The sequence below is a fragment of the Nilaparvata lugens genome, chromosome X (genome assembly GCF_014356525.2).
Source record: "Nilaparvata lugens isolate BPH chromosome X, ASM1435652v1, whole genome shotgun sequence".
Taxonomy (NCBI): domain Eukaryota; kingdom Metazoa; phylum Arthropoda; class Insecta; order Hemiptera; family Delphacidae; genus Nilaparvata; species Nilaparvata lugens.
The window spans coordinates 100,787,621-100,802,361 of NC_052518.1; the positions used below are offsets into that span (position 1 = coordinate 100,787,621).

The window sequence follows — 14,741 nt, forward strand, 5'->3', positions numbered from 1 at the left end:
AGCAAGAAGCACCTGGTTGCAGAATGCCGTATCGCGCCTCCTCAGGTGTGTTGTATCAAGCTAAAGTTTGTCATGATATGCATTAACTATTTGGCGGTACGAAATTCGCCGCGCCAGCTAGTTTTTTATAAAAATGTCATTATAATATCAGGCTGGGGTGAGACCAAACGAGCGACTGCTTGTTTTGAAAACAAATTAATGAAAATCTGCTTAAACTCAGTTCAAATGCTGTAAAGCCATGAGAGCTTACACTGTATTCATAATTAGGATACATCCGCCTTCAGTGTCAAAACGACTATTGGTTGCTAGGTATCTACATCGAACTTGACTATGTTCGTTCTTGATTATCGTTTACAAATACAACCTCAATATATTATATCATATAGTGATGTGAACTTAAACACACTTTGGACATTTTATTAGACTAAATTTGGGAATAGAAGAAACTTTGGGCTAGCTTTTGTTTTTTCATTCCGCTCTTGTGTTTCAATATATGAATAAATAAGTAAACGAATATGGCATGAGCTCTTTTTAATAAAATATAGATTTGAGTCATGAAAAGCAGAGTATTTACTACCATTGCCATTGTTATATGTGAATGTGAAGGTGACCTACTGATTCAAATAATTCCAAGCTACCAATTAAAGTCTATCAATTGATCGAAAACTCTACAACAAATGTCCGCAAATGGCAATACAAGTGTATGAAATCTGAGTGGGTAGTTGAAATTAATTGATTTCAACTGAACTATTTTAAATGCATGATACAGTTCGACTTAGCCTGAAATGCTACCTTCAAAATATTGTATATCATGTGTACTATATGTTGAATTCAAGCCAAGAAAAATCCTTTTTCGATTTCATATTTAAATTCAGGTCTGCGTCTTATTTATTTATTTTACAATATCTCTTTGGATCTGAATCTTTTGGTCTTGAATCTGTTGATTTGATCTGCCATGATTTGAGTCTTCATCAGTTTTATATTCATCTACATTTGATTTGTGCATTAATCAAGTGCTTACTTATTTCTTTACTTCATTGAATAAATGTAGCTTTAAATAGCTGACAATGATCTGGCATTACATGTAATGTATGTAACGAATCAATCAATGAGTTGGTAAGTGACAGAAACAATTCCACTAAATCAACCAATGTCATCAACTGTAGTAAAAGTGATAATTTGGTAGTAAAATGTTTCGATGACCCTCAAGTAGTAAAGTGGGATATTTTCGACTCAAAAATTATCAGAATCAAGTGGCAATACGTATTACGTAAATTGTTTCACTTCTGCACTAACAAAAAAACTGTTTTAACTTTTTTAAATCGAAGTCCTGGTTGAAGTATCTGTCGAGAGGCCCATCGACGGCTTAAAATAATATATATTTACGAGGTGGAACTTCCGTCAGGGACTCCCCACCAATAAGACAAGACATACAATTATTTTTTTAAATAAATTACAATAAAATATTGATTTTTATTTCAAGTGTAGCATTATGCAAAGTTATAACTAAACTGTGAAACCAAGTCACTTTTTAAACGTTTGTAAAGCGAGCAATTCCTATTTTATACAACTATAAGTAGGATGATAAAACTGAATAAATGAATAAATATATAGAATTAGGTGAAGAATAATATATTGATTTCCATTGACGGCTTAAAACTAGTAGTTCTGTGAACAGTAAACCTCACGCAGTATTCTCATCCACAAGTACCTGATGTCATTTGTTTTAAATGTTAACAAACTCAGTTCACGTTTGAATTTGTATTCCATATGATAAGATTCATCCAGTTCCGTGATAATCTTTATCTGATAAAAATTAATTTTTTACAATCTAAAAAATTATAATTTCTCCAGCATTATTTAGTTTAATTGTTTATTTTTAATCACCTATTAAATTAGTTTTTTCGAATGTGAGAATATTGATACTAATGGGCACGCATAATAATACCATGACTGCAAAACAAAATACTGAAACCAAAGACCTTAAAGCTGCGATTAGACCAAAGTTATTAACAAAATGTTAATAACTCAATCCGAATCCTTATAGATTATATTAGATTGAACATAACTTATCATACACATGATGAAGATGTGTGTTTGTCAACTTCCGTTCAATCTAATAGAATCTATAAGGATTAAGTTATTAACATTTTGTTAATAATTTTGGTGTGAACCCAGCTTAAAGATGCATACCTCTTTAAGGTCTTTGAATGAAACTATAGACCTTGTACAAATACAGTAATTGACCGGCTTCTCCAAACATCTGTGTAATCAGTTGACAGCTGATTTATGATGAATAATTCTATAGTCTGATTTTTACTCAAAAATTGGCGTATGAAGGAGGCTCCTTTTTCCTTTTATATTATCCTTGAGATGCAAAGTTTCCAAAAACCTTGTATATAAGTCGAACATACCTTGTATTTAAAAAGAAACATACCTGTCAAATTTCATGAAAATCTATTACCGCGTTTCGCCGTAAATGCGCAACATTTAAACATTAAGAAAAATGCCAAACCGTCGACTTGAATCTTAGACCTCACTTCGCTCGGTCAATAATATTATATTAGCGAGGTGGAACTTCCGTCAAGTACTCCCCACCAAAAAAAGACATACGACTATTTTTTTAAAATAAATTATTGATTTTTATTTCACAGGTAACTTCATTACAGGTAACTTTTATTTTACAGGTAACAGGTAACTTCAAAGGTTATGCCAGTCACCAACCTAATAATATCTAATATAATTCAATTTATTATGTAATAAATTCTATTGTTGTATTGTATTGTTTACTGTATTTTTGTCAATAAAGGTTTTTTACATTTCAAGTGTAGCATTATGCAAAGTTAACTGTGAAACCAAGTCACGTGTTTAACGTTTGTAAAGGGAGCAATTCCTATTTTATACAACTATAAGTAGGATAATAAAACTGAATAAATGAATAAAAATGAAAAATGAATAAATAGAATTAGGTGAAGAAATTATCACTACATAATTCATTAGAATCTACTACCGTTAAGAAAATTTGAGTCAAATTAGCATTTACTTTACATCATATTTATCATATATACTGCAATTCAATTACTGCTTACAGTGCAATGGCCTACTCGAATTGAATTCAGTCTCCCAGATTTGAAACCAATGAATGGGTAGTACGCATTTTGATTATAAATAGGTCACAGCTTTCTTTATACGGCAGTACTACTCCCGCAGAAGATACCAGTTGCATCATTTTTTAAAGCGGCTGAATGGGATTTTTATTCCAAAAATAGACCCAAGTTATCAAAGCTGGGGGTGTCAAGGAGTTAGTTGTTTTAAAAAGAGGTAGACTTTCATGTAACTATATGACATAAGCATAACCGAAATCCATATTTTAAAAAAAATAAGAATCTAGTTGCAAATCTGATATATTAAAACACCAAGGTTGCACAAAAGCTTGTTAAATTTTATCCGTGATTATATGTTACAAGAACCAAGCATAACCGAAATCCATATTTAAAAATAAAAATAAGAAGCTAGTTTCAAATCTGATATATTAAAACACCAAGGTTGCACAAAAGCTTGTTAAATTTTATCCGTGATTATATGTTACAAGAACCAAGCATAACCGAAATCCATATTTAAAAATAAAAATAAGAAGCTAGTTTCAAATCTGATACATCAAAACACCAAGGTTGCACAAAAGCTTGTTAAATTTTAACCTTGATTAAATGTTACAAGAACCAATTAGAGAAGCCTTCTCTTCAAAATTCTAGAGGCACCAGGATTAAAATTTAACAGGCTTTTGTGTAACCGGCCTAAGTTTTTTGAGTGTTCTGTAAACTTCCTATATTTCATATTAATTATCTCAAGTATGAAAATCTTTCAGAATTATTTATACTACACAGGATCTTCTCTGTACTAAGTATTTTTCAAATCAAATCAAATTTATCCACTGGAAATTCATACAAAATATTCACAAAAGTATAAAACGACAAGTTACAAGTGAACAAGATACTACGATTTCAGAAAAAGTACAGTATGTTACTGGACTTTGTCCGCGAATTGATTGATTGATTGATTGAGTACTTTATTTATGTAGATTACAATATATACTGGCTTATACACTTATATACGATAGCTTGCAATACAGCAAAATTTTAGATGAATTTACATAATATAGACTAAGAAAATAATTATTGAACTGTATATGATATGAAAAAGCAATTTGTAATATAATAACTATAGATATAATCATATTGTTATGCGAATAGGAGTCAGATCCAAAGTGGTATAAGTGGGATTATTTAATTTATAACTTGATTTCTCATCTAAATCTCAAATTCCGAGTTCACATGTAAGATAACTGCAATACAGCTCGTTAGGAATTTTCAGGTTGATTGTTAATGTATTTATTCCATACATACTTTTGGACGAAAATTGAACTTGAACGTTTTACAGTAGAAACATAACCTCTTTTCTTGGACATTTTATTAATTTATCAAAATTTGGGAATGGAATAGATTTGGGCCAAGCCTGTTGTTCCTTCCTAATCATATTTATATGATTTGTGATTCTGTCCACGAATAAATAAATAATATTACACTTACTCCATGAATTAGCAGAATTAGTTCTGCCATAATTTATGAAACACGTCTATAGACCACAATAGTGTTTGCTAGTAAAATTTCCGCACAGTAATCAATATAGGCTAAACTGATTTTGCTGACATTTATTCGAACGTAGTTTCCATTTTGTATAGACTCATTACGCAACCAGCACGTTCATGCCAATAGACAATGGAATTCTTTTTTCAAAATTGTTCAGGACTCAGAAGTAGCCTACATTCTGTCCAGCAAAAGAAACATAGAGGACTGTTTTTATTATGGGGTTATCGGATTCATTTCTACTTTCAACTGCTGAAAGCTTCAAGAATTCAACACTATCATGATCGTGTGTAACAAAGAAATAAATTATTTGCATGAATCAAACAATAGCACTCACACAATATCATGAATGTGTAACAAAGGATAAATTATTTTCATGATTCAAGCACTTGCACTTAGGTCTGTTCACTTATCATTCTGCAAATGTCAATAACTAACCAGTTAAGCACTTATAACGTTTGCTTTCGTTATCCAACGCTCACCTTATCTCAGTTCCAAGTGAGACACTATTCTACTATAATAAAATAATGTGGTACAAAACGATTGTAACAGTGGGGTCCTTTGTTCTCAGATACACCCATCACGTTTATATCTTTGAACTAGATCCATAGGAATGACTATTTATCCTATCTTGAGTTGATTTCTCAAGTATCAGTCCGATAGCTAATCAATACTCGAGTCAGAAGAACATACAAAGTATATTGCTTATTCTTCAACATAAAAGTCAAACTATGCTTGTTCATGGTTTATTGTGGAAGATATGAATTCGCTCTCATTCTCCGGTTGTAAACTGAAGACAAATATATTCTCAAGGTAATACAAATACAGAAATCTCCCAAGATAGAATTCATACAAATATAGAAATTTCTCTGGATAAAATTCACACAAATACAGAACTTTCTCAAGATAAAACTCATACTTTCTAATTAAATAAAAACACACATATGTTGTCAAATTCTACACTGTTTTATTCGGTACACGACCATGGTTTCGTGACCACACCGGTCACATTTTCAAGCTGACTAAAGCTAAAAGGTTAAGGTAAACATTGAACATGAAAATTGGTACATGTTAGCCAACATAACTTAATACATTTAATATTATATTAAAATTAAGCTATTTATACTTAAATTTCTATTTCTATTTCTCTTTACCAAATGTATTAAGTTATGTTGGCTAACATGTACCAATTTTCATGTTCAATGTTTACCTTAACCTTTTAGCTTTAGTCAACTTGAAAATGTGACCGGTGTGGTCACGAAACCATGGTCGTGTACCGAATAAAACAGTGTAGAATTTGACAACATATGTGTGTTTTTATTCAATTATGGAACGGTTCTACAATATTGACAATGACTCAGTCGAATTTTTGTCATACTTTCTCATGAAGTATAAGAAGCTATAATGAGCTGACCTAACTCAACTATTTCTACAGTGAAATTAATATTATTTTATATCATTGTTTCTTGTTCTTTTGTATACATCTTAATGGAAATAAAAATTATTATTATTATAAAGGAAAGAACTGGCTTATACACGTAAGGGATAGGAAATTCAAGAATGACGCATTATCACGTCTGAACTACTCAACAGACTAACTTGAAATTTTGCTTATTGATTCTTTATACTGAAACAAAAAGTATCTCAGATTTGGCTGAAATTTGCACCATAGACCTCAAAAATGTCGGAGCCAAATTTGGCACCCCCATTACCGAGGATGGTTATAGGCCTATTTTCAATCCTGCAAGATTACAATACGTCAAGTTTATATAGTTCCTATAACTAAAGCCTATTTCAAATTCTTCAAAATCACAGTAGGTGCAGTTTGTCAAGTTTTTAATTAGACCCTTGCGGAGCACGGGTTACCTGCTAGTCACAACTAAATAAAGTAAGAATTTATATTAATTATAAATTTATATAATATTGAAAGTGGGAATACAAATAAAAACATTTCAAACAGAAGCCTGATCACAGTTTGGATGTAAGAAATACATCAGCTATACAAGAAGCAAACGAAGCAAGCCTGCTGGCTGTAAAATATTGTAAGACAGAGATAAAATCTGGAGTTGTAACTCTGTTCTTAGTAGTATTAATAAAGATACTAGATCAATGAACCTCTCATAATTTCATAACCTCCATTCATTTACTTCTTTACGTGCTGCTTGGACAAAAGCCGGTTAAATTTTAACCGTGATTAATTTCACGAGAACCAATCAAAGAAGACCTTTTAGAAAAGACGGCTTCTCTTATTGGTTCTCGTGAAATTAATCACGGTTGAAATTTAACCGGCTTTTGTCCAAGCGGCACGTAAAGTAGTAATTGAATGGAGGTTATGAAATTGTGAAAGGTTCATTGATATAGTGTCTTTATTGATAATACTATAAGAACAGAGCTACAACTCCAGATTTTATCTCTGTCTTACAACCTTGTACAGTCAGCAGGCTTGCTTCGTTTGCTAAGTTAGGGGGAGGATTTCCTATATAGACCTCCAGGAGATTGGAACCAATAGACAGACGAGTCTTCACTGGCTGTGTATTTTATTTCAAAATTTTTTGTTACACTATTATAGTGAGGTCCACGTTATAATGGCAGTGGAGGAAGATAGGAGAACAACGTTGCCGATCCTCCGTCTAGTCAATGCCTTCTATAAACGGTAGCTAATACAGGTTTATTAATGTAATATTAATTCACTTTTTGTGTAGTTGAGAAGTTGATATTGTGGTAATTATTCATATTAAATGAAAAAGACTAAGAAATTGTCAAAAAACCACAGATTTATTGATACTTAAGGTGCGTACAGATATACGCGCCGCGAACATGAGCAATTAACTTTTAATCAGCTGACTATATCTGTATTTTTACAGAAACGGTAAGATACAGATATAAAAAGCTTGGCATCAGCTGATTAAAAGTGAATTGCTCATGTTCGCGGCCCGTATATCTGTACGCACCTTTAGAAAGACCGGTTTCGGTTATTACACCATTGTCAATCTCTGATAAACTGATAAACTTATCAGAGATAAGTTTAATGGTGTAATAACCGAAACTGGTCTTTCCAAGTATCAATAAATCCGTAGTTTTTTGAAAATGTCTTAGTCTTTTTCATTTAAAAGTAATATTAATTATAATTATTATTTAACGGAAATCCTAAATAAATGCTGTAAATCACCCCGAAGACTTCTGCTACTGCAGACATTGATAACAGGGTTAACAGCTAGATGGAAATTCGATGAGAACTACTATCCAAAAATTAGTTGCCAGCCCGGGAATCGAACCCAGTACCTCCCAATTCGTATAAAATGAGCGCTGCTATCCAGAGATTGTCAGTTTGGTGTAAGGGTAAGCATTCCTGACTAGCAATTGGGAGGTACTGGGTTCGATTCCCGGGCTGGCAACTAATTTTTGGATAGTAGTTCTCATCGAATTTCCATCTAGCTGTTAACCCTGTTATCAATGTCTGCAGTAGCAGAAGTCTTCGGGGTGATTTACAGCATTTATTTAGGATTTTCGTTGAATAATAATTATATATTAATTAGCATTTGAATAAATGCATTCTCTATTTTATTCCATCTGTAATATTAATTCTTCATTCTCGTTTAAAGTTATCAATTATATTTTATTAACCAAGAAATATTAAAATTCTTCACTAATTTCATAATGAATAAGTTCTTCATAATTAAGATGAAATATTTTGTTAATCAAATCTACATTGTTAAAAGACGATCTGGTAACAAAGCAAATCGAGAAAGAGATAGCGCTATTCACTTTGTTGAATGATAGACTAAGGTAGCAATACCATTGCATGATGAAACATTATAACGTGGACCTCACTATAGTAGCTATATTCATACTTAGGATCAAGGAGCACACGTTATAGAAATGTCGACTTCATTCATAATTTTGGAAAAATCTAGAAACATCTTCAGTTTACAACTGAACCACTGAAAATTTCTTGGACCAAAATTCGTAAAAAATGTTTCAAACCGTAATCCTCAGAGTTCTTATATAAATGGTGATATAGGCTAGTGAGGTCCACGTTATAATGGCAGTGTTTGATCAGCAATGGTATTGCTAACTTAGTCAATCATTCAACAAAGCGAATAGCACTATCTCTTTCTCGCTTTGCTTTGTTACCAGATCGTCTTTTAACAATGTAGAATTGGTTAACAAAATATTTCATCTTAATTATGAAATTATTGAAAATAGTTATTTGTGCAACTAGTGCGCAAAGTGACAGTTTGCTGCACCGAAAGAAACGTTTACGCCCGAGCCGTAGGCGAGGGCGGAATGGTTTCTTGAGTGCAGCAGAGGAACTTTGAGCACGTATTTCACATAACATTTTTCCTACAGTTACCATTGAATATGAAAAGTGGGTAATTATGGGTAAAATTCCCTGAAATCCATCAATGTTTTTCTGTGTAATTTTATTATTAATAAAAACCAAAATTATTTAAAATTGAATAATATAGTAGTAAATGGATGAAGGCGGCTGTGTGCTGAATGTGGTGGCTGTCAACTGCTGTCATCCACTGCCTTAATATTATGACACACGTGCACCACAACACTATAGCAGCCCAGTCACTGCAGTTACCAACTTCATTTTGATTTTGCTGCACTGGTGCTCCATATAACCTACTAACTATTTAGCGTTGCCATGTTGCAAATCTGGAGTGCAGAAAAAAATTTTCCCGCGCTAGAGCGGAAAAGTATGTATTCCGCTTAAAGTAAAAGTATTCTTTGCGTTATGTAATCAGTGCAGGAATGGCCACTTTTCAACGTAACTGTAGGAAAATATAATTTCTTGCTTAATAGATATAATTGATTATTTTAAACGAGAATGGACAGGTAATATTACATCAATAAACCTGTATCAGCTACCGTCTATAGAAGGCATTGACTAGACAGAGGATCGGCAACGTTGTTCTGCTATCTTTCTCCACTGCCATTACAACGTGGACCTCACTATTGATGGATGCATGAATTAGTACAATTTGATTTACAAAAACAAATCCATACCGATATTGAGAGCTAATTAGAAAAACAGAACTCCAAAGAAATAAATAAACTAGTTCATAATTCCTGTAAACTATCATTCAATATTTATAATAATATGTAGGAATGGAATGTATAGCAAACACTATAGTTGTCGTTTTTGTATTTTGTATACATTAGGATCTCTTTTTTTTGTTCACTACAGTGATGAAGTATCACTACTGTTAATCAGTATTGTTATATACATTTTTTTTCCAAGTTAATTTATTTTCTTCTTTTTTCAATAATTATTTAAAATTTGTTATTATTTCAAATAAGTAGATATTGTCTGTTTTTTCATATTGTTTGGAATTTTTTTTCTTTATCATATTATTTGTATTTTTTGTATTGTTGTCTTGTAATAGAGAGTTAAGTGTAAGAGAGGGCCGACTGCGCCCTAACTTCGCTCTCTACGAAAATAAAGGCAGTAATTCAATTCAATCCAAAACCACATCTTCTCTCAATACCCAACTTAGCAATGTATTTCGGAATGTTTTTTGCTCTATTTGTTCTAGAAAAGAGATGAAAATCTAGTTTTATTGCACTCCGTGACAAAAATGGTGCTTAGGAATCGGATTGGTGCCATTAATTACTCAGAGCAATAGCTCATTTAGTATGACTTAATCATACAATAACGTAATCCCTGGATTATGTAACCTAAAATCGATGGATCAAATACTGATTTGGCCTATCCTTTATAACGTTGATAACCACACCCTCTCATCTCTCCCCCAAGTGATGCAAACCCCACTCCCTGAAGGAAATGTAGTACAATAGAATATGTAGTAAAAGTGGAATATGTATAGTGAGGTCCACATTATAATGGCAGTGAAGAAAGATAGGAGAAAAACGTTGCCAAGTCTCTCCATTTTGCCACTGACTGTACACAGCTGTTACTCAATTCATTAAATTTAATCTAATAATAATTATCATTTCCTTGATAAAATAATCAATTTAATGTCAAATTGATCAAGAAAATACATTTTTTCATAATTTGATTCAAAAATTTGCTTTCATGACTGAGATCAGATTTTTATTTTTATACAAACCTGAAATGACGGCTAATTTAAAAAGCTGTTATACAACAATCTGAATTTCAAAACAACAGAAATTTAGTTATTTGGTAGATATTCTATTCCAATTTCCTTTAAAAATAATAGAAAAATAAGTAATTTCAATGGATTAATTCTGAAATAACTTTTCAATATTATTTATACCGGTACGAGTAGGTCTAACCTATATGGGTAGGCTAACTTAAGCATAGATGAAGTCTAGGATGGTTAGTTATCAACCTTTTAAAATGTCATTTCAGGTAGTTTAATTTGTATTTCTCATGAGGTAATGTTTAAAAATTAGTTCATTGTTTCAAAAATACATTTTAAATCAATTATACGACTTGTGTACTCAAGTACTTTGATAGAATGAAGAAAAAATATGGCGGCTGAGAATATAGTTTGTTCAGTTTTGTACAGTCACTGTCAAAATTAAATATAAAATATTCTGGCAAATAGACAAAATTGCAAAGCGAGAGAGAGATAGTGATATCTGTTTTGTTGTATGATAGAAAAGGACAGCAACAGTATTGTCAATCGTACACTGCCATTATAATGTGGACCTCACTATAGTATATTTCGATGTATGTTACAAATACAGCTTTCATAAACCAAACCACCTACTCTACAGTTAATTGACCGAACGTAGTGAGGTCTATGTTTTAATTCGGATTTTCTTATGTCTGTCTGTATGTAACGCGATTACGGCCAAACGCGTAGATAGAATTCGATGAGATTTGGCAGGAATATTCCCCTTTTTCAACTGCGCGTCGATGTATAGGCTACACAAGGATTTTTGAAATTTTGCATTTCAAGGATAATATGAAAAGAAAATGAATTCCTCCATACCCTGATATCACTAAATTCATCATATCATCATATCATCTACTTTGAAGATAGGATTAATCAGACAATAGAATTATTCATAATCAATCAGCTGACAAGTGGATTATTCATTGCGTGTATTGCCATACACAGATGTCTGGCAGTGTCTATTTATATAAGGTAGGTTTTCAATATTTTTTATGATGCGTGCCCATCAGTATCAATATTGTCACATTTGAAAAAAAAATTTAATAGGTGATTGAAAAAAAATAAAAAATTAAATGAACTAAATAACGCTGAAGAAATTATAATATTTTTGATTGAGAAAAATTAATTTTCAAATATTTTTATCAGATGGAAAGATTATCACGGAACTGAATGAATTATAATATGGAATACAAATTCAAACGTGAACTGAGTTTGTTAACATGTCAAACAGGTGACATCAGATACTTGTGGATGAGAAAACTGCGTGAGGTCTACTGTTCACAGAACTACTAGTACAAAGCAAAAAGATAAAAATCCGTATTTATAAATGATTCTCAACAATGAACCAACTGGTTCAATTAACCAACAGTGAACAATAAACTCTGATCATACATTACTTTTAGTATTCTTTCATAATATATTACTTGAAGTATTCTTTTCTCTAAGAATGAACTTAGCCAAGATCGCTATCCTTGCCTAGTAGCCAAAATCTAGAATTGTTCTGATTTTTACCAGCTACTAGTTGCTATAGTGAGGTCCACGTTACGGCAGTGGAGAAAGATAGGAGAACAACGTTGCCGATCCTCCGTCAATGCCTTCTATGGAGGGTAACTGATACCGATTTATTGATGTAATATTAACTGTTCATTCTCGTTTAAAATAATCAATTATATTTTATCAAGCGATAAATTATATTTTTCAATGAATTATCATGATCAAGATGAAATATTTTTTAATTAATTATAAGTCTACATTGTTTAAAAGCAATCTGGCAACAGAGCAAAGCAAGAAAGAGATAGCGCTATCCGCTTTGTTGAATGATAGACAAGGATAGCATTAGTATTGCTAGTCAAACACTGTCATAACGTGGACCTTAATAATAGGCAACCAAAACATACTTAACAAACTCAGTTCTTGTAATATGGCCAAAGAGTGTTTTCTAAAAAGCTCAATTACCTTACTCAAAGAGAGTATAAACACCTAACCTATAAAGAATATATAAATAAATATAACCTATAGAGAAAAAACATACTTCAAGTAATATATGAAAGAATACTAAAAGTAATGTATGATCAGAGTTTATTGTTCACTGTTGATTAAATGAACCAGTTGGTTCATTATTGAGAACCGTTTATAAATACGGCTTTTTATCTTTGAGCAAACTTATAGAGTATAACCTAACCGTATAAGTAGGTGAAATAGTATATTTCGCACCTAGGGCCGAAAATGAGACTTTTCTGGCTCGAAATCGGTTTTCAAGTCCGAGGCCGTAGGCCGAGGACTAGAAAAGATTGAGAGCCGGAAAAACATTTTTGCCCATGGTGAGAACGTAATTTTTCGCCACACAGAAAAATAAACAATATATATATGAGAATAATAATTATTCTCATTGTCTATTATAAGCACTTCCGAAAGCAAAAGTGGAAGGTCATAGCTCTAGCAAATCTGAATATCAAGAAATTGTCCAAGTATTTTTATTTTTTATTCTGATTTGTCTAAATAACCTAAAAGATTATGTTCAATTATGTAAGAGGTTGAGTTTATACTTTTTATTCTTCCAAATGACAATAAGATGATATTATTATAAATGTTTTAATTATTGAATGATAAACACAAATAATGAAAAGTTTTTGATCAGCTGGTTTATCACACTTGAAAAAGTTTTTGATCAGCTGGTTTATCACACTTGAAAAAGTTTTTGATCAGCTGTTTTAGCACACTTGAAATTCGGCCAATCTGATGTGATCTGAATGTCAATGGAAGTTTAGGTTAGAAGTTCTATCCTTCTATGAAAATCGAATTATTTGAATAGTTTATAATATATATCTTATCTGTATTTTATTCATTTAAATAAAATGATAGTATATTATTACAGAATACTTTATTGAATTCTAGAAGCATAAAATGATTCCGTTTATCCACCATGTTCCGTGATAAACGCTTTACTAGGAGGTTTGAGGTTAGATTCTATTATACTCTGAAAATTGAATTTGAATAGTTTATAATATCTCATTTGTATTTCATTCATCCAAATAAAATGATAGTATCTTATTGCAAAAACTTTATTCAATTCTAGAAGCATAAACTGATTCCGTTTCATAAACTATTTTGTAAACACGTTCACATCAAATCAGAATCAGCTGACTTCAAGGTTATTTTACAGCCCTAGGGCCGTAAAAATTTTACCGGCCTGGTCAGAAAACAATCACTTTCGGCCTCCATATGACGCACGTAAACCAGCTCATTACATCCAAGTGGGGCGAAAAGTAAATTGAGTGAATTCGAATGGCTTTTTGTTGGTAGGGAGAAGGACTTGCCTCGCCTGATTATATAATTCAAGCCATCAATGGGCCTTACAAAAATAAATAGGTACAGTATTTGAATGATATATGAGTGCGGAGAAGTGAATCAATGTCTGACATCAAAATCACCTGAAAACCTGAAACTTAGCAATAATGGATCCATTAAAAGATAGGATACAAATAGTAGAATAGGGTGAAATTACTTTTTATTCGATGACCTGGCGAAGTTTGGACAGTAATGTCCTCTCTTCCACTTAACCACGATGAGTAGGGGAGGAGAGCGTAGGTATAAAAATCAATCTCAGTATAATCAGTCTATAATGAGGTCCACGTTATAATGGCAGTGTTTGATTAGCAATGGTATTGCTATCCTTGTCTATAATTCAACAAAACGGATAGCGCTATCTCTCTCTCGCTTTGCTCTGTTGCCAGTTCGTCTTTTAACAATGTGGAAAGAAAAATTGAAAATCTTAAATATGAAAATTCATTATGAAATTATTGAAAATATAATTTCTTGCTCAATAAAATATAATTGATTATTTTAAACGAGAATGAACAGTTAATATTACATCAATAAACCTGTAATCAATCAGCTACTGTCTATAGAAGGCATTGACAAGGCAGAGGATCGGCAACGTTTTTCTCTTATTTTTCTTCACTGTCATTATAACGAGGACCTC

The 14,741-nt window shown here is 32.0% G+C and overlaps 1 protein-coding gene across 1 annotated transcript in view; it reads right to left on the reverse strand.

Moving 5' to 3' along the window:
- The window catches only part of LOC111060297 (plastin-2), a 76,961-nt gene that overhangs the window by 37,512 nt on the left and 24,708 nt on the right, over positions 1-14,741 (reverse strand). The gene's annotated exons all lie outside the window — the stretch shown is intronic.